Genomic DNA, 20,604 nt, shown 5'->3' on the forward strand with positions numbered 1-20,604 from the left:
GGGCACAATCTCACAGTCAAATTCACAAGACTATCACAGGCCATACATTCACTTATACAGGCCATACCCGGCATGCATCTACTGAGAAGGAATGGGACAGGAACACAGCTTGTTGGCTGTTCTTTCAAAAGTCCACATAGCAGATGGCTCAGGTATAGGGAGAGTGTGTGGGTTCAAGCCCTGACTTAAACCTTCACTGTTGAGAGGATCCAATCAGCTCTTTTAATAGCTGTACTGGTCCCTGGTGAGGAACACACACAGCCCAAAAGCCAATGTGCTCTGCAAAGCCCAAGCATGGGGCTGCACTAAGCGCTCACAGCCTCTCCCTGCCCAGATGCAATCACCAACCGGGAGACATTTTACCATGTAAGCCACAGCGCCCAGCAAGAGAAGTTGGCAGTCTGCCTTTATTGAGTTCCCCAGAAACAAAGTTAACCAAAGGTCAAATTTTCACACAGGCCAACGGGTTTTGTTAAACTTAACTTACAGATACTGTTTAGGAATGGGGTTACTGAATCAAAAGTATAAATATTTTCATGACTTCCACTAATTCACTTTCTTTCTTTTTTTTTTTTTTTTAAGATTTTATTTATTTATTTGACAGAGATCACAAGCAGGCTGAGAGGCAGGCAGAGAGAGAGAGAGAGGCAGAAGCAGGCTCTCCACTGAGCAGGGAACCCGATGCGGGGCTCCATCCCAGGACCCTGGGATCATGACCTGAGCCGAAGGCAGAGGCTTTAACCCACTGAGCCACCCAGGCACCCCATAATTCACTTTCTTGAAGGATTTTCCAAATTTATACTACAACCACTGTTGCAGTGGTTAATAACTGTACAAGACTTAAATAAGAAAATGACAATCTTACTGAAACAAAGAAAATCTGAATAAATGAAGAGCTATCTCCAATAGGAAGACTTAATGCAGAGATGTAAATTCTCCCCTACTGAAACAATCCCAAGGGTTTTTTTGGAACTTGAAATAATTCTTATTTGATGAATAATTTTATTCATCAAAATAAATTCACAGGAATCCCTCCCATTCCTCTCCTCTAAAAGAATAATGACAAGAGGAGAGAGGACTTGCCTTAACAGTCTTGGAAAGTATGTTATAAAAATACAGTATTAAAGTATGGGGCTGGAACAGGACTAAACGAAAAATAACCCAGAAACGAATAATTTGGACAAAAATGCATTATAAAATTCGGTAGCAAAAGGATGAAAAAAAATTCACAAAATGAAGGCAGCCAGAAAAATCCTGAGAATTAAGATCCTTACACTTCATCCTCCAAAACAAAATGCCCTAAGGAGTAAATATTTAAATATAAAAATGAAGTTGAAAGGAATACAATTATTAGCAGGTTTTTCCTGGATGGGAGAATTAAAATAGCTTTAATTAATTAATTATTTATTTTTCCCCCTTTATACTACCTTATTGTGACCTTTGGAGGAACACATTACCCTGAAACTGAAAAAGCTATTTCCACTTCGGAGAAAAATGTTAAGCTGCTGATTTTTCAAATAAGTTTTATCATTACAAAATTAGTCCTTATTCATCATGAAAGATACACGAATGAGGATTTTATTTTCACTTAGGGCCTGCACTCAACGGTGGATCTGAAGAAACCCAACACGTGGTTTCATCACCAGGATGTTAACGGCTTTAAATTGGCAAAGTTTAGAGCTAGGTTCCTGCACTTAACTGTTCTCCAGGATCAAGAATGGGACACTGGTTTCTAGAAAAAAGTAAAGAAAAAACCAAACCAAACCAAACCAAACCTGAGCACAACTTTTGCTACAAGAAGCTGCCCAAGCTGCAACGGCTTTAAAATCTCCACTCGCAGTTTCTTCGCTACTGATTTCCATCATCACCTTCATCAATTTCTGAAATTACTTCTTGAAATCCTACAAACTTAGGGGACACCTGGCTGGCACAGGTGGTACAGCATGTGACTCGATTTCAGGGTTGTGAGTTCTAGCCCTAGGCTGGGTGCAGAGTTTACTTTAAAAAAAAAAAAAAAAAGTTCCTACAAACTAGAAACTTGTAACTGGAAAACAGTTTCTAACACAGAGACCACTCCTTTTACAGGAGAAACTGAAACAGGCAAAGAGGAAATAAGAGCTGTGCAAGGTCCCTAGCCACTGTGTTCCTTGGAAATGAACATTTCTGATAATACCCATTAATCCATTTAGATATATCTTCTAATTTTCAGAATAAGGTGTATTCAGAACACATTTCCTTCCTTCTGCTTTCAAACCAAGCCTCATCAGTGTGTTTTGGAGAGATTTCCTTGGAAGAACAAGCAATACTAACTACTTCATAGGCCGAATCCATTCTTTCCCCTCAAGTATAATTTTTTCTCGAATAATAAATCAAAAGCTAGAATTTTCCTGTTAGCCTGGAGCTATCACTCTCTTATCTCTGAAGCAGAGAAACCAACTGGCCATAAAGGCAGACACAACAAAGAAACCCCCATGTAGGTAAAAACGTCGGGAAAATAATATCCAAGGGTCTGGGCTGGATAGAGCCAATGAGGTCAGAAAGGGTCCCACAGAGAGGTCAGGGGAGGACAGCGAGAACAAAGAATTGGTATGGGAAAAAGTGGAGGAGCAGGGAGGGAGTAGAAGTTGGCGGTCAGCAGGCCACTGCAAAGTGTGGCCAGTGCAGCTTTGTGTGGTGATCACAAACTCAAGGTGACTATGCTCCTGTGGAGGTGAGACTAGGGAGTTGCAGTATCAAGGAGTTGAAAGCAAAGCATGTGCAAAGCCACCACCACAACAGTGTAAAACACAGGAAATGAAGGTGAACCAGGTGTTGTATCATGTCCAAGATCACACAGCAATTGGGTGGCAGAGCTGGAATTGTTGAATGTGTAAGCCCAGGCCCCCAGTACTCAACCACCATGCCACTCTGTAGTATCAGCTCTCACCGCCAAGAGGATTCTGGTTCATCAGGGCTGGGGGATCAGTCCTTAAGGTTAGGGATTCTGAAAAGTTCCCTCTGGCAATTGAGGCGCACACACCAGATTTGGAACTCCTGACTTGGGGTCTGGAACTGCTGCTCTGATTTACGTATGTGTCTGATACAGTGACGGCACTGACATTAGAGATGCAAGGCTGCAGCAGTTAAACGGACTAGTGTTCAAGAACCCATTAACAATTTTATTTGCGTGGTGTTGCCAAGTTGCGTACCTCTCTAGGTGGATCAGCTAGATCCTAATCAAACAACTGACTCTTCTGCTACTCTCTCTCTCTCCCCCACCCCCAATTAAAGTACTGAATTATAGAAAATTCAGAAAGGTACACAAAAGAATGAGCCAAAGACAAAAAGGCATCCACAATTTCAACTCTTAGAAACAATCCTATTAGCACCAGTGTTTAGGTCTAATTTTCCTTGAAATAGTTGAGATTATACTGTTATATCCTGTCTTTCTATATTAAATATCCTCCCATGCTCCTGGCATTAAGGTTACATGATACTGCAGCATATGGATAATCCCACTATTATTAAGCATGCAATTATTTTAAATTATGTATACAATCTGATCACACAAATGTGTTATCACTCAGCAAAACAGTAAGACTATTTTAAAGGCCCTTGAAATTTACTGACAGAATTATTTTCCAGAACAGCTTTATTAACACCCACGCCATCAGTGAACTAGAATTTCCATTTCGCCATACCTCAGCTATCATTAGCACAAATCACTGTTAATCATATAGCTAGAAAAGAGGATCAGGTCAGCTGGTTCCATCTGCATCTCTTAGATCGGCAGAGGTCAAGCATTTCAACCAGAAACCTCTCAGTTGTCTGCTGGTCTTTGCCTATTTTACCTAATATAATGTGATTTATTGCATAGTCTACATATAGCATTGAGAAGGAAGCATCATGGGGATACAGATTTCAGAAGTTGTAGGCTTCTGAGCAGATTCAAAAGTACCATTCTAAACTATAACCAGCATGAAACCTCTCCATCCCATATTCTTCCAAGACTCCGTGCTATAGCTATACCTGACCATTAAAGAAGACCCAGAAGGGGTGAATGGGGTGGCTCAGTTGGTGAAACGCCCACCTTCGACTCAGGTCAAGATCCGTTTCCTGAGATAGAGGCCCTGTGTCCCCCATATCCGGATCTCTGCTCAGCAGGGAGGCCAGCTTCTCCCTCTGGCCCTCCCCTAGCTTGCACGCATACACATGCTCTCAAATCTTTTTATTCCCCGTTATTTATTTTTTTTATTTCTTTTCAGCGTAACAGTATTCATTGTTTTTGTACCACACCCGGTGCTCCATGCAATCCGTGACCTCTCTAATACCCACCACCTGGTTCCCCCAACCTCCCACCCCCCACCCTTCAAAACCCTCAGATTGTTTTTCAGAGTTCATAGTCTCTCATGGTTCACCTCCCCTTCCAATTTCCCTCAACTCCCTTCTCCTCTCCACGTCCCCTTGTCCTCCATGCTATCTGTTATGCTCCACAAATAAGTGAAACCATATGATAATTGACTCTGTTAGCTTGACTTATTTCACTCAGCATAATCTCTTCCAGTCCTGTCCATGTTGCTACAAAAGTTGGGTATTCATCCTTTCTGATGGAGGCATAACTCCATAGTGTATATGGACCACATCTTCCTTATCCATTGAAGGGCATCTTGGTTCTTTCCACAGTATGGCGACCGTGGCCACTGCTGCTATAAACATTGGGGTACAGATGGCCCTTCTTTTCACTACATCTGTATCTTTGGGGTAAATACTCAGTAGTGCAATTGCAGGGTCACAGGGAAGCTCTATTTTTAATTTCTTGAGGAATCTCTACACTGTTTTCCAAAGTGGCTGCACCAACTTGCATTCCCACCAACAGTGTAAGAGGATTCCCCTTTCTCCACATCCTCTCCAACACATGTTGTTTCCTGTCTTGCTAATTCTCAAATTAAATCTTAAAAAAAAAAAAAAGACAACGCCAACCCCACAGTCACCTTGCCCTCAAAACCAATGAATTCAAGGCTCAGAGTGAGGTAGGCAAGCAATATATGCTAAGGTTTTGGAGAAGGTCACAGGGAGGGAGCGGGAAGCCATATACTACCAACTGTGCTAGCCTCCAAGCTGAACAGAGTAACGTCTGCTGGAGGTAGATTCTTTCAACTTTCCAAATGGAGCAATCTTCTTAGGGCCTACAGAGTGAAAGAGCAGAGCCTATGAAAGATCAAGAAATAAAGACCACTTTCCTGAGCACTCTGTGCTGGGCACTACACTACAGGTCATGCATTTAATCCTCACAACGAGGCTGTAAGGTCGAATTCTCATTTAACAGACAAGGAAACAGGAGTTTGCAGGTGGTCCCTGGATCTGTAAAAACACTCAGATACGAGATGGGAGCCCAGGACCGATTACAAAGTGCTTCATCTCAGTCGCTACACTGGGTTGATCACCAAGATCAAAAAGGCGTGTCATGCTTCAAAATAATCCACAGGGTGAGACAGAGTGCACAGCCCAAATGTGACCGGCTGGTAACAGGCTGAGTGATGGGTGCAAAGGCTGCCTGCACTGTTCACACTACTTTTGCACGTATTTGGGATTTTCCATAATAAAAAACTGTAAATGCAATTCATACTTCTAACAAATTAGAAAAATCTGAAGGAAAAAATAAAGTATGTATAAATTTATTTTCATTACTAAAAATACAGTGACAAACTTTTATGGCAAATGTGTCCCAGATTCAGGCTTGATAATCATCTTTGGTTATCCGTGATAATTAGCCTTTGGTTTGAGGGCAAGCATACTGTTAGTTTTGCCACAACAGAAATCTTAGGTTAGAAACATCTGGCACATACCTTCTAAAAAGGAAGCCTAAATAAAAAACTATGTTATGACTTTGGTAATAACCTTTTTTTGAAAAAAATATTTTATTTATATTTTGGGGGGGGCGGCGAGAATGAGCAGGACAGACCGAGAAGCAGCAGACTCCCTTTTGAAGAGAGAGCCTGTCCAGGGGCCTGATCCCAGGACCCTGATGAGATCATGACCTAAGCTGAAGGCAGCCACTTAAATGACTGAGCCAGTCAGGAGACCAAGAAGGTTTGTTTGTTTTTTGTTTTTTTTTGTAGTAAGGAGTCTCTATGCCCAACATGGGGTTTGGACCCACAGCTCTGAGATCAAGAGTCATGTTCTACCAACTGAGCCAGGCAGGCCCTCCAGAAGTAACTTGTTTTAAGATCAGTTTGAGAGAGAAAGTGAGAGGGATAATATGAATTTGGATTCCTCCAACAGAGCAGCTTAAGATGGAAAGAGAAAAACTTGAACAAGAGGATTTTTCTTTTTCTTTTCTTTTTTTTTTAAGTAAACTCTACCCTTGAACTCACGATTCCAAGATCAAGAGTCCCATGCTATGCTGTGTGAGCCAGCCGGTGCCCCAAGAGCAGATTTTCAACAAACAGTATCACCCAGCCAACTCCGATCCCAATGGCTAAAAGGCACTATATAAGGGTTCTAGAGTAGCAGGAGACAGCCATAAAATGTCATAAAGGTAAATAAAAACAATTCTGAACAGCATCTCTAAGCCAGGAGGTGGAAGGAAGTTATGCTGGCTACAGAAGGTAGGTTTGCTTCATGGGAACAGGAACCACAGGTAACAAGAGAAGGAAAACTAGCTACACAAAGGCCTAAGATAAAAAATTACCAAGTGCGTCTCTTGAAAACTCACAGTGTGCTGGTCTTCAGGCTAAACATCTTACCTGTATCATCTCATCTGGGTAAGCATGAAGATTAAGATAACTTAGTGTTACTTTTGGACAGGTTAAGGGTGTTCATTGTGTCCTTTGGGGATGGGAGTTGGGAGCGTGACTACTTTAACAATCCAAGGGTTAGCAAATCCAGGAAATACTCTACTAAAAAAAGTGGGGGTGGGGGGAAAGGACAGGGGCATAACAGATTGCCTGAGTTAAAAATGGCTTCAAAATTCTAGGCCCAGAAGAAAGGCAAGAAAATAACATCTCAAATGATGTTCTGAAAGCTCCCAAATTAAAACTGAAGCCATAATTTTTTAACCCACTGAGCCACCCAGGCGCCCATAATTTTTTAAAAAAATATTTTATTTATTTGACAGAGAGAGACAGACAGACAGGGAACACAAGCAGGGGAGTGGAAGAGGGAGAAGCAGGCTTCCCGCTAAGCAGGGAGCCCAATACGGGGCTTGATTTCAGGACCCCAGGACCATGACCTCAGCCAAAGGCAGATGTTTAACATCTGAGTCACCCAGGTGCCCCTGAAGCCTAATTTCAAATGGTAGCAAAAATGTCCCTCCAATAAGGGAATGAAAAAAATGGAAGCTGGAGTTGTTTGGAAACCCCATGATCAAATGGTCCACATGGACCAGAACTAGGTCCAGGTCCAGGAACGTGAATGGGAGAAGAATGCAGGTCACTGCCACATACTTCCAGGAGGGGATGCAAGGTTCCAGAGAGGAGGATGCTCATCTGGGCAGGGGCAGGAGTGGAAAGACTGCCAGCCTGGAAGCAGGAAGGCAGAGGATGAGTGGGGGCCTTTGACCAAAACCCTTTCTGTAGAATCATGAAGTCACTTTGGGGGAAGCTTGGGGAAATGCTGGTGTTCTAGAAACTCAGACAACAGGCTCAGATTGGAAAGCAGAACTTATCAACTGGTTGGTATGGATGATCACTACCTCCGAATGCACAACAGACATTTAAGCAAGTGAGGCACCTTTTTACTTTGAACTAGCCTTTGTCTTGTTTTTATTGAATAAAGTCACTTGCCTGGGTCTGGAGCACCTTCCATCCCCTTCAATCGGCTAAGTTCTAATACCCTTCATTCAACACAGGTGTATGTCAGAATAATTCTAAAGTCTTAAACCTAGTTTCTCTACTCCCAGAGTTTGAAGTGAGTTTTTTCTTTCCCTTTCAGGATGAACGCTGCCTTCAGCAGGAAGCCTACTCTAGCTTCCCCAGGGACCAAGACAGATTCCAGCCTTCCTTCCACCAGTTTCCACTACATCCACCCAATAAATGAAGAGATACTGTGGATAGGGCTAAACTGTGACTAACCCAAAGTGGAATTTGCCCAAAGAGGAAGCCTACACCTGGGACATGGACAGCTAGGGGCAGTGGGCAGGCCCTGTGGAATTTCTTGCCGTGCTGAAGCAGTTTGTACTCTGGAAAGTTTAAGAGTCACTGGTTTAACAGAGTCCAGGATCTGGACTGAAACATGTATTTCCAAGTCTAGGAATAATACAAGCTCAGTTGAATTTTATCATATTCCCCTTTCCTCCTAAATAGAGAGACTGGAATAATCTTGCAGTCAAATTCTACCCCCCCCAATTTTTAAGTAAAGGGGTGCACCTGGATGGCTCAGTCAGTTGTGTCTGCCTCTGGCTTGGCTAAATGATCCCAGGGTTCTGGGACTGAGGTTGTTTTTTTTTTTTTTTTTTTAAGATTTTATTTATTTATTTGACAGAGATCAGAAGTAGGTAGAGAGGCAGGCAGAGAGAGAGATGAGGATACAGGCTCCCTGCTGAGCAGAGAGCCCGATGTGGGGCTTGATCCCAGGACCCTGGGATCATGACCCAAGCTGAAGGCAGAGGCTTTAATCCACTGAGCCACCCAGGCACCCCCCCCGCCCCGAGTTCTATACATCAGCATCCTTGTTCAGCAAGGAGCCTGCTTCTCCCTCTGCCTGACACTGCCCCTGCTTGTGTACTCTCTCACAAATAAATAAAATCTTTATAAAAAGTAAAATACAAATTTTTAGTAAAATCTACCCCAATGTGGGGCTTGACTTCACGACCCCAAGATCAAGAGTCTCGAGCCAGCCAGGTGCTCTTATTTTTTAGAGAGACACTGTATTTAGCTGTATCTCAAATTTCACGGCTAACTGAGGAATGCTTGTTTTTGCTAGGATTTTATGACTTCGGTCTAGATGCCTGTGCTAAAATGGGAATGTCAGCATTCACCGGACACATAGGGCTACGGTATAAAGGGTAGTAACAGATGGCTGCGCTTGTCTTCTAGAGGTTTGTTTTCTGGCAGGCAGGAAGACCATCATTTCACAGGGCAGTATAAGTAACAGTACTTTAAGGGAGAGAACACTTATCAGCAGAAATACTAGAACATTTTCAAAAGCAAGACTGAACAGCTGTATATGCAATGCCTGAGAAGGAGTGTCCACTGCTGTCAAAACTAATCGGTCAGAATGGTTAACTTGTTTGCCATCTCTTACAAGCTTCAGAGAAGTTCTCAGGAAGCCCAGTGAGAAATGTTACAGGACTGAAGTGAGAAGGAGCAAGGCTCTGAAGCGTCAGGTCTGAGACGCCGGTGGACCACCAGAGGGATCAAAAGGGGCTGTCTGGGCCTGAGAGCATGTAGCCACCAAGGCTGGAGCTGGCACACAAAAGCTAGAGCCCAGCCTGCCATGGGCACTCTCCATAACCATGCGAGGCAGGTACCTAGCCTAGCCTCGAATTTCTCCAGAACATGCATCATTTCTACCCCATATGCCCTGTATCTCTCATGTGTGTGCCACCCCACCCCCGGGGCCACACCCCCTGCACGTACCCACTTCGTGTACCAGGAGCCTGCTCATCTGGGAGAGGGCAGCAACGTATAGGCAGTCTGGACAGCCAGTCTTCCTGGGCACCACTCCCCAAACGCCAGAGCATCTGGGTCCCAGGGCCCCCTTTCATCATACTGAACCGTAACTTCCAGCGCATCTGCCTGCCACCCGAATGCGGACAGACCAAGGCAGTCTCTCCTCCACCCCCGAATCCCCAATTCCAATAGCACACCCCACAGGAGGGCCTGGTAAACTACTACTGTATCCAGCATGGTAGTTACTGAGCGCAGGTGGCTACTTAAATGAAGTTAAATAGGGCCAAATACAGTTCCCCAGCCATACTAGCCACATTCCAAGTGCGTGACAGCCATCTGTGGCTGGCACCTACCATACTGGACAATGCAGATATAGCATATTTCCATAAGCATAGGAAGTTCTATAGTATAGTACCAGTCTAAACACTCCTAGAACCTTTCCCTAGGATTAATACACAGTTCTCAAACATCTTAAATCTCAATTTATGGCCATTCCTTGTTTCATTACCACCTTATCTTCTGTCTGCTTTCATTTTTTTTTTTTAAGATTTTATTTATTTATTCGAGATAGAGTGTGAGAACAAAGAGTAAGTGAGTGTGCGCATGCACACTTGAGTGGGGGAGAGGGAGAAGCAGGCTCCCCATGGAACAGGAAGCCCGATGTGGGGCTCAATCCCAGGACTCTGGGATCATGACCTGAGCTGAAGGCAGAGGCTTAACTGACTGAGCCACCCAGGGACCCTGTCTTTCATTCTTAACAACTAATAAAAATACTTGTTCTTCAACAGCAAACTATAGATACTACTTAATGTCTGAATTTTTCATTAGAACACCACAGCAGGATAATGCTGCATCATAACCACTTCATAGTATCTGTGGCCATTTGTCCTGGCAGACCAGGGGTGCACAAACACTATAGGAGGCTCTCTGCAACCCGTCAAGGGGAAAGTTCAGTTAATGGTTTCACACACCAGCTTATAGGAAAGGAAGTGAGTACAGGAACAAAGGAATGCTCAAATCCGAGAATGCGATACTGTCGATAACGTAAGGAACACTGAGGACACAAAACTGATGGCACTGATCGACTGGAACAGCCCTTACAGATTTCTTGCCCAAGTAAGATGAAATGATGAAACATCAACCAAATCTTAAAATCCTTCTCTGAGAAGGTGGGAAACTCTGCCAGTGACAGTTTAGACAGTTTCATCAGACTGGAGAAGGTCCTGTTAGGAACTGTACGCAATTCTGTGCGGCAGGCACATGTATTTTACTCCCCAGTACTTTCACAGGAACCATGGTGAACTGAGGTGTTTCATATAGTTAGATTTATATTCCAAAACAATTCCTTCTTAACCCCTTCTCGAAACAAGATGTCAAAGTAAAAGAAATCCAGTCTGGCAAATGATAAACTAGCTCCTCACTGGAACTTTTAAAAAATTAATTTATTGTTTCAGAGAGAGAGAGAGAGAGATCGAACATGAGCAGGAGGGGTAGAGGAAGAGAGACAATCCCAAGCAGACTCTGTGCTCAGGGCAGAGCCCAACTCAGGGCTTGATCTCACAACCCTAAGATCACGACCTGAGCTGAAACCAAGAGTCGGATGCTTAACCTAACTAACTGTGCCACTCAGAGATGCCCCCACACAGGAATTTTTTAAAGCTCTAAAGTAAGTATACCAAATAACATAAATGTAGTATCATACCTGTTCAGGTTAGATGTCAAAAAGGTAACTCCCACCACTCAATGGACACACGACCCAGAAGTCCCAAACAGGGAAACCTAGGCAACGCTGTATGGTACTGCCACTAAGAAAGAAGAAGTCAAAGAGGCAGGGTGAGTTACATCAGATGGAAAACAGATGTGTCCTTTTCCCTCCCAGTAGAGGAAGGATGGAGACTAATGGCAGACAGATTCAACCAGAAAGACAAGACAAACCAAGACGAACACTGTTCAAATGCAGGTGAGGTGAAGAGCCTCACTAAAGCCAGGCAGCCTACAGGTCCCCATCTTAACACAAACAGCGGCCAGAAATCATGGCACACTATACATGTCAAGGCTGCATTAGCACCCTCTCTCCTCTCTAGCATTCCTGCTATTCTCCCTATGAACACACCCCGATCAGGGCTCTCTCTGTATGGCAGCCCACTCCTCACACATTTAACTGAAGGGTAAGAGGACTCTCAATGGCTGCTGGGTCTTCAGGATATCCAAGAACTCTTTCATTACTGAAGGTATTCCTGTTTCGCTGAAAAGGTAAACTTCAATTTCAATTCTTTCACCACCACACCACACCTACCCCACCTCTCCAAAGAATAAGAGCCGTTAAAAAAAAGAGGGAGGGGGGGTGCCTGGGTGGCTCAGTGAATTGAGCCTCTGCCTTCAGCTTGGGTCATGATCTCAGGGTCCTGGAATCGAGCCCCGCATCGGGCTTTCTGCTCTGTGGGGAGCCTGCTTCCCCCCTCTGCCCCTCCCCGCCGCCTGCCTGCCTACTTGTGATCTCTGTCAAATAAATAAAAATCTTTGGGGGCGGGGGAGACAACAGGCACAAAATGAAGTCACTTGGGCTAAACCCAGCATCACCAAATTGACACTTAATTATAGTTCTGGCCGCTCCCAGAAATGGAATCTTAAACCAGTCAGTCCGGAATTACCTGGTCAACACTGGTGAGGTAACCTGCCTGACAGACCCCAGCTGTAGCCCATAGGAGATCTCCTCACAACCAATCCACTTATTACTAGTGTAACTTCCCTGTCCCACTCTCTACTGCCTAAAGAAGTCTTTTTATTTTGTACAGCTCCTTGGAATTCCCTTCTTTGCTAGATGGGACGCTGCCTTATTCATGGCTTCTTGAATAAAGCCAGGAAGATCTTGAAAACTTACTCAGCTGAATTTTCTTTTTAACAGATCAAAGGAATCAGAAACTGTGGCTATATAGCATTTCTCTCTCTCTCTGATATTAGAAGGAGGGTGGGGAAGTTACCCCTAGGGGAAATACAAGTCAGAGCAGCAAACTCTTACCCAATGTGTATGGTTCTACAGACTTTTAAACCCTTGATTCTTTCTTCAAGTCAGATACTAGGAATGCAGGAATACCGCAAGTCTGAGAACTTATCTGAAGGGCTGAAGCTCAGTGGCTGTCATCCTCAGAAGAGATACTCAAAGTAGAAAATGCTTTTAAGTACATTAGCTTTAAGGGGCGCCTCGATGGCTCAGTTGGTTAAGCATCCGCATTCGGCTCCTCGGCTCCGTGTCCTGGGATCGCACCCGCACTGGCCTCCCTGCTGCTTCTGCCTCTGCCCCTCCCCTTGTGTGCTCTCTCTGACTCTCTCTCTCAAATACATAAAATCTTTAAAAAAAAAAAAGAATACTTCATATGATGTCTCCAAAATACATGAACAGATTAAGCCTAATATGCAATCACTGGGATTTAAATTCAGAAAAGCCTTACTACCCAAACCATTTTTAAACAAGCATTCAAAAAGTTGAATGTGGAAGAAAAGAAGTAAAACAGTACTACAGATTTTCACATTCTGTAAGCAAATCTGAAATTAAAAGCAGCATGGGATGTCTCTAGTGGGAAACTATGCATTATTTAGACTCTAAATCTAGAGCACTTTCTTTTGTGCTGACTCCAGCCCTCCCCTGCTGGTGACCCAACTACAGGTCCTGGAGAACCCCTGTCTATGGATACGCAAATGAATTCTAGCTGGAGAATTCTATTTCCCCTGGGCAAGAGCCAGTTTTGTGCTCATGTGCATATTCCTTTCAACTCTACTGACCTACACTTAATGTCTGTTCTTTGTATTCCTTTGGTTGTAACATTTTCCCCATTTTCTCAATTAATGAGATAAAATCTTTGACATGTATTCATTTCGTATTTAAATGACAGTATGATCTTACCTTTTCTTGAGAACTACCATAATCTTAACAGCTAACATTTCTAACGAAGTTTTAAGTGTGTTTGGTTTATCTTCAGAGGCAAAAAGCAATACTCGTAAGAAGAGAATGGGGAGAGTGTTGAGATTCCTAATACTCCAAAGCTGTCATACAAAGGTCGGTCGGAATGCTATGACTTCAGGAGTGTTCTCAATACTATTCTCCAAAAGCAGCTCAGATCTGCTCCGTATTCAGATGCAAGACAAACTGGGACAACAGACAAACCAAGGGCTTTGGGACCCAAGAAGACCCGAGAAGCTCTAGTTCAAATCAGGGCTTTGAAACTTACTAGTTGGGCAAGTTGAGGTAAATAATCTGTCCTCCTTGGGCCTTTTATAGTAAATTCCTAAATCTGTAAAAAGTGGATAGTTTTATCTTTCCGTGCTTCTGTGAAGAATGAGAATGAAGATATAAAGGAACCAGAGACACCAATGACTGACAGCTCATTACTATCAGGCCCAGTATCTCCCCACCTCTTCAATTTCTGGAGCTATTACTGGTTCCTGGTAAAATGGAGTAAGTCCCTTATTCACCCAGTACAACATTCTTCAGTTCAATTCTTCAACCAATGCAATTACAGAACATATTTTAGTCTTCACTCTTTGTGTTGAGATGAGCCCCACAACTGAGGAAATTTTCCAAATACAGAACTTAAAATTAAAACATATCCTTTCTAATGAACTCTGTAACTACCTTTTACAAAGGGAGTCCAGCCACACCCAGAGATGAGAGACTCCAGAGGGAAGAAAGCCCAGGCTCAGGAAACTCCTTAAAATCACAAAGTTCTCAAATTTTTCATGGAAAAGAGGAGCCGTGTAATTATCTGCCTTATGTTAAAAAAAAAAAAAAAAAAAAAGTAATGTGTACTTGGATTTTTTAGGAAGAGAAGGATAGAGGATTTGTCTTCCAAATTTTATTTTTCTTAAGTTAACACTGATTCTTTCTTATGGCATTCATTTGACAGCAGAAAGAGCCAGGTCAGGAAATATGGGAGACAGATGGGGGTGAGGAAACCCCCATCATTTTAGAGCTGGCTAAGTACAGGCATGCTCACATAACGGACAGATGACTGGGCAACTGACTGATAACTGGCTTATTTATGACCCCTACAATTTCTGACTCTCCAGTGTATCTGGTGAAGGACACAGATGATAAATGTAAATGCCCCCTGGGTATCTAACAGAGACCCTGAGCTTAGTTTAAAATTTAGTCCTATTTCAAGGTTGTCAGAAATGTGGGCTAAGCAGATTTCCTAGGTATCACACCAAAAGCACAACATGTAGAAGGACTGACAGACTGAACTTCATCAGGATTAAGAACTTCTGCTCTTCAAAAGATGCTGTTAATACAGTGAGAAGACAAAGATGGAGAAAATATGTGCAAACCACGTATCCGACAACAGACTGAGAACTCTAAAACTCAGTAAGAAAACAACCAACTCAATAAATAAGCTAAAGAGTAACCAGATAGTTCACCAAAGATCCCATGAGATAAAACTATCAACATGCCTGAACGGCTAAAAAAATATTTTTTAAAAAAAGATTTTGTTTATTTATTTGACAGAGATCACAAGCAGCCAGAGAGGCAGAAAGAGAGAGAGAGAGAGAGAGAGGGCAGGAAGAAGGCTCCCGGTTGAGCAGAGAGCCCGATGGGGCTCGATCCCAGGACCCTGAGATCATGACCTGAGCTGAAGGCAGAGGCTTAACCCACTGAGCCACCCAGGTGCCCCTGGTTAAAAAAAAATTTTATGACCATACGAACTACTGGTGAAGATATGGAACTGGAAGATGTGGAATAATATTGCTGGTGGGTATGTAAGACAGAAAAAACATTTTAAGAATTAAAGATACATTTTGGGGTGATGAAGATATGTTCTGGAATGAAAGAGTTATGTCGGTTGCACAATCCTGTGAATATACTAAAAAGCACTAAAATATGGGACACCTGGGTGGCTCAGTCAGTTAAGCATCTGCTTTGGCTCAAGTCATGATCCCAGGGTCCTGGGACTAAGTCCCACATTGGGCTCTCTCTACTCAGCAGGAGCCTGCTTCTCCTCTGCCAGCCACTCCCCCTGCTTGTAATAAAATAAAATAAAAATAAAATCTTTTTTTAAAAAGTGCTAAAATGAACCTTGAAGGAATGACAACGATTCCCCTCCTAAGTATCTACCATTAAGGCATATGTCCAGACAAAGATTTGTACACAAATGTTCACAGCAGGGTTATATGTAACAGTCAAAAACTGGAAGCAAATGTTCATCACTTGGAGAATAAACTGTGACCCACCTTTATAAAGGAGTAAGATTCAGCTACAAAAAGGAATGAACTATTGACATTTAACATGGACGGAACTCAAAATGATGTTGAGTAAAAGAAGCCAGACACCTCTCCCCTAAAAGTACATCTACTGTACGTGCATATACATAATGTATAAATGCAGATTCCACTTAAATGAAATACCAGAAAATGTAAACTAGAAAGCAAGTCAGTGGTTGTCCGGGAATGGGTAAGGAAGGGGCAGTAGGCAGGAGGGAGGATTTATAAAGGGGCTTAGGAGACTTTTGGGATAATGGATTGATCATTTGATTGGGGTGACAGTTTCAGAGACAGACGCATAAATCAAAACTCAACATGTATAGTGTAAACATGTACAGTTTATTATATGGCAATTATACCTCAATTAAGCTGTTCTATAAAAAAGAGAAGGCGGGGGCTCAGTGGGTTGAAGCCTCTGCCTCAGGCTCAGGTCATGATCCCAGGGTCCTGGGATCAAGCCCTGCATTGGGCTCTCTGCTGCGTGAGGAGCCTGCTTCCTCCTCTCTCTCTGCCTACTTGTGATCTCTGTCAAATAAATAAATAAATAAAACCTTTAAAAAAAAAAAAAAGAGGAAGGTGATCAGAGGTTATCTGCAGATATTTGAGGGGATGACACGGAAGAAGCAGTGACCTTGTGACACTTCCCACTTCATTCAGGATGTCAAATCTGGGCTCCAGTAAAGGCGTTTCTTAATTTTCTGCAGCACACACATTTGTCACGTGTTCTGTTAGCAGTTAAGAGTCACATTACATACAGAAACCTTCCACCCACCCAAATCTGTCCAAAGGGAACATTCTCTCCTGTTCTCAGACTCAAAACTATTTCCATGTTCCTCTACCCTAAGCATTACATCTGATCTAGTCCTACCCATAACTAATCTTCCCCAACCTCTTCTTTTCATTTGCACAACTCCAGTTTGAATCCTCATTACTTCCTGACTATTTCCTCAGCCTCAGAGCTGCTCTGCTCTAGTTAGCTTGCTTTGCTATAAATACACGGTGTTCGCTACCACAGTCAGAGCTCCTTGGGCTAACTCTTCCAGCCCTGCCAGGCTTGGCCCCAGCTCCCTTTTGGTCTATTTGCTTACCACATCCGACTTCTCCTTCTACCGTAACCTGCCTCTCTGTACTTCCCCCGCCCCAGCACCTACAAGGAGCATCTCTGCTGCACCATGACCCAAACCCAGCAATTCCTGAGAAGACTAGAGGTAAACAACTGATGGAAGAGAATACCCACTAGGATGACTATAATCAAAAGGACAGGCACTAACGAGTGCTGATGGGCAATGCAGAGACACAGGACCCCACACGCTGTTGGGCGAAGGTGAACCGGTGCGGCCACCCTGCACAAGGCTGGCAGTCCCTCAGAAAGTTAAACAGAGAGTCACCCTATGACCCAGCAATTCCATTTCTGGAGACAAACCCAAGAGAAATGAAACGAAACATACATCCCCAAAAAAACCTGCACACAAATGTTCACAGTGTCATTATTCACAGTAGTCAAGAAAGAGGAAACCACCTAACTGTGTAGAGCATTTGGTAATGAACAGAGACAAGCTCTGAGTAAGTATAATCACTGGACCCTTGGGGAACCTGAAGAAATCAAAAAGGGAGAGATGAGAACCCATGAGGCGTTCCACAGAGATGACAACCTTCCCTCCCATTAAGCTGGGCTGGAAATGAATCCCCTAAGATTCTCTCCAGTATCCTTCTGGTAATTCTTTCCAGCCAGTCCACGTGAGTGATGAGTAGTGCCGAGACAGTCTGGACTGCACACACTGTTCCCATCCCCAGAAAGAAACAGCTCTCTTAGCCACAACTTTCTCATTTTGCCTAACTCAGTCCCCTTCCAGTGCTCTAGACTCTTCCACTTCTGACTCTGCCAGGGACACTGCTTCCAACCGGAAGGGCCTTCCTGCCTCTTTCTCCCACCCACCCTCCCTAACCCACCTCAAAAAACAAGGCCTCCTGGGGCACCTGGGTGGCTCAGTGGGTTGGGCCTCTGCCTCTGGTTCCGGTCATGATCTCAGGGTCCTGGGATCAAACCCCGCATCAGGCTCTCTCCCCCCACCCCGCCTGTCTCTCTGCCTACTTGTGACCTCTCTGTCAAATAAATAAATGGAATCTTTTTTTTTTTTTTTAAAGATTTTATTTATTTATTTGAGAGAGAGACAGTGAGAGAGAACATGAGCGAGGAGAAGGTCAGAGAGAGAAGCAGACGCCCCGTGGAGCTGGGAGCCCTATGCGGGACTCGATCCCTGGACTCCGGGATCATGACCTGAGCCGAAGGCAGTTTTCCAACCAACTGAGCCACCCAGGCGTCCCTAAATGGAATATTTAAAAAAAAAAAAAAAAAAAAAAAGCCTCCTAAACTGAACAAATCTGTCATCACTTGGTCTCTCTACCTAAACAAGCAAAAAATTAACATCAATACTGATGTGCTCCACTGAATACAGACATTTGAAAACGGCAGCCTTGGTATGTAAGAAATGTTTATATAGCTGTTTAACAGCTAAGTTCTTAGGGGTCCCTGGGTGGCTCAGTCAGTTGCATGTCTGACTCCTGATTTCAGCTCAGGTCATGATCTCAGGGTCACTGAGTTCAAGCCCTGCACTGGGCGTAGAGTCTACTTAAAAAAAAGACAAAGAGAGAAGAAAAAAGAGGAATAAAGAAGGAATGACTGAAATAAAAAAAAATCATTTTGCATTCCTTAATGAAAATGAAAGATTCAGGTCAAGGTCATCAATGATGCTAATGCCCCAGGTGAAAGGTGGATGGGAAACTAAAGATCTACATGTCACCAAAACAGCACCTCAAGAGATCACTTCCTAATCACAAGAGGCTGCAAAGGACACATACAAAGCTGTCACCATCTTAATATAGTGATTAAATTTACCTTCACTAATAGTGGGACAATCAGACATTATGAAATAGTCTCATCAAAAACATATAACCTAAATTTACCCAAGTTTTTAGATCTAACTTCCAGTGCACAAGAAATAGCAGGGCTAGTGGTGCACATTAAGTATCAAAGGATGCAACCAGCCAAACCCAGAGCGTGGAACATTGTTAAGACAACTGGTTTGGGGGCACCTGGGTGGCTCAGTCTGTTGAACGTCTGCCTTTGGCTCAGGTCATGATCCCAGGGTCCTGGCATCAAGCCCCGCATTGGGCTCCCCGCTTATTGGAGAGCCTGCTTCTTCCTCGCCCACTCCCCCTGCTTGTGTTCCCTCTCTAGCTGTCTCTGTCAATTAAATAAATAAAATCTTTAAAAAGAAAAAAACAACTGGCTTGATCTTTTCAAAGTTAAAGGTAATGACATAAAAGGAAGGGGGGGAAGGGACCACATCTAGATGAAAAGACCTGAGCATTTAGGGGTGAAGTGTCATGATAATATCTAATATACTTTGTTTCTTTTTTAAAGGTTTTATTTATTTGGGGGGGGGCATGAGCAGGGGCACAGGGAGAAGGAGAATCCCTGCTGAGCAGGGAGCCCAATGTGGGCAGAAGGCAGATGCTTAACTGACTGAACCACCTAGGTGCCCCTCTAATTTACTTTGTTTTAGTTCAACCAAAAGAACAGATAGGGAGCAAATAGAGTTGACCCTTGAACAACACGGGTCTGAACTGTGTGGGTCCACTAATATGTGGACTTTTTACAGTATGGTACTTATATGTATTTTCTCTCATTATTCTCTTAACATATTCTTTTCCCTAGCTTACATTATTATAAAAATACTGTATACAGCACAGTATATATTTAACATACAAGTGTTAATCGACTGCTTATTGGTGAGCCTTCTGGTCAATAGTAGTCTATCAGTACTTAAGTTTTTGGAGAGTCAGAAGTCATACTAGAATTCAACCACAAGGGGGGTTGGTACCCTTAAACCCTGCACTGTTCAAGGGTCAACTGCTGAAATTAGGTAGGAGGTTGTGTGTGTTCATGTATTTTATGATTCTATTTACTTGAATTTTTTCATAACAGAACATTTTAAAAAGAGATGGCTACTCCACATTAGAGGAAGGGACGCTTCCTGAAGCAGTGCTGTTAGGACATGCTCTCTGGTCAGATTACAATCTGGTTAAAGAGTTTCTGATACTAGGGCGCCTGGGTGGCTCAGTGGGTTGAGCCGCTGCCTTCGGCTCAGGTCATGATCTCAGGGCCCTGGGATCGAGTCCCGCACCGGGCTCTCTGCTCAGCAGGGAGCCTGCTTCCTCCTCTCTCTCTCTCTCTCTCTCTGCCTGCCTCTCTGCCTACTTGTGATCTCTGTCAAATAAATAAAAATAAAAAATCTTAAAAAAAAAAAAAAAGAGTTTCTGATACTGAATCCCCAGGATTCCCCAACTTTACCAGGGGCTGGTAGACCTGCCAGGGAACCTCAATATGCAGAAATGCTTCAAACAAAACCTTCTGAAGTACTTCAAGGTGTGCTTAACCAGCCCTGACTACTAATTCAGATTTAAGTAATCCTCCACGTCATTATATAAGTCCCTCCTGTTTTTTTGTTTTAGAGGGCTGCAGGGTGGTAAGACTTTAGAAAGCTAAGAAGTGTGGGAAAAGTTTGTAATAAAGAATACATAACATCATTTGCTTAGTTTATTGTGTTGGGGCAGAAGGGCCTGAAAAGATATGAATACTGGTAAACATTGTAATTCTTGGGGAAAGGTGAGCAGAAACCTTGAAGTTTCCACTTTTGCTCCTTACCCTTTTTCATCTTTAATCTTCATACAACAAAACCTACCTGTAGCCCAGAACAAA

The 20,604-nt window shown here is 43.3% G+C and overlaps 1 protein-coding gene across 2 annotated transcripts in view; it reads right to left on the reverse strand.

Moving 5' to 3' along the window:
• RAB7A (RAB7A, member RAS oncogene family) overlaps positions 1-20,604 on the reverse strand; it is a 72,232-nt gene that overhangs the window by 19,720 nt on the left and 31,908 nt on the right. Inside the window, exon 2 of one of the 2 annotated variants that reach the window (XM_032335163.1) lies at positions 11,293-11,395. The exons of the other annotated variant lie outside the window; for it this stretch is intronic. The gene's annotated coding sequence lies outside the window, so the exon portion shown is untranslated. The remainder of the gene's footprint in view (positions 1-11,292; positions 11,396-20,604) is intronic. 2 annotated transcript variants of the gene reach the window in all.

The sequence above is a fragment of the Mustela erminea genome, chromosome 1 (genome assembly GCF_009829155.1).
Source record: "Mustela erminea isolate mMusErm1 chromosome 1, mMusErm1.Pri, whole genome shotgun sequence".
Classification (NCBI taxonomy): Eukaryota; Metazoa; Chordata; class Mammalia; order Carnivora; family Mustelidae; genus Mustela; species Mustela erminea.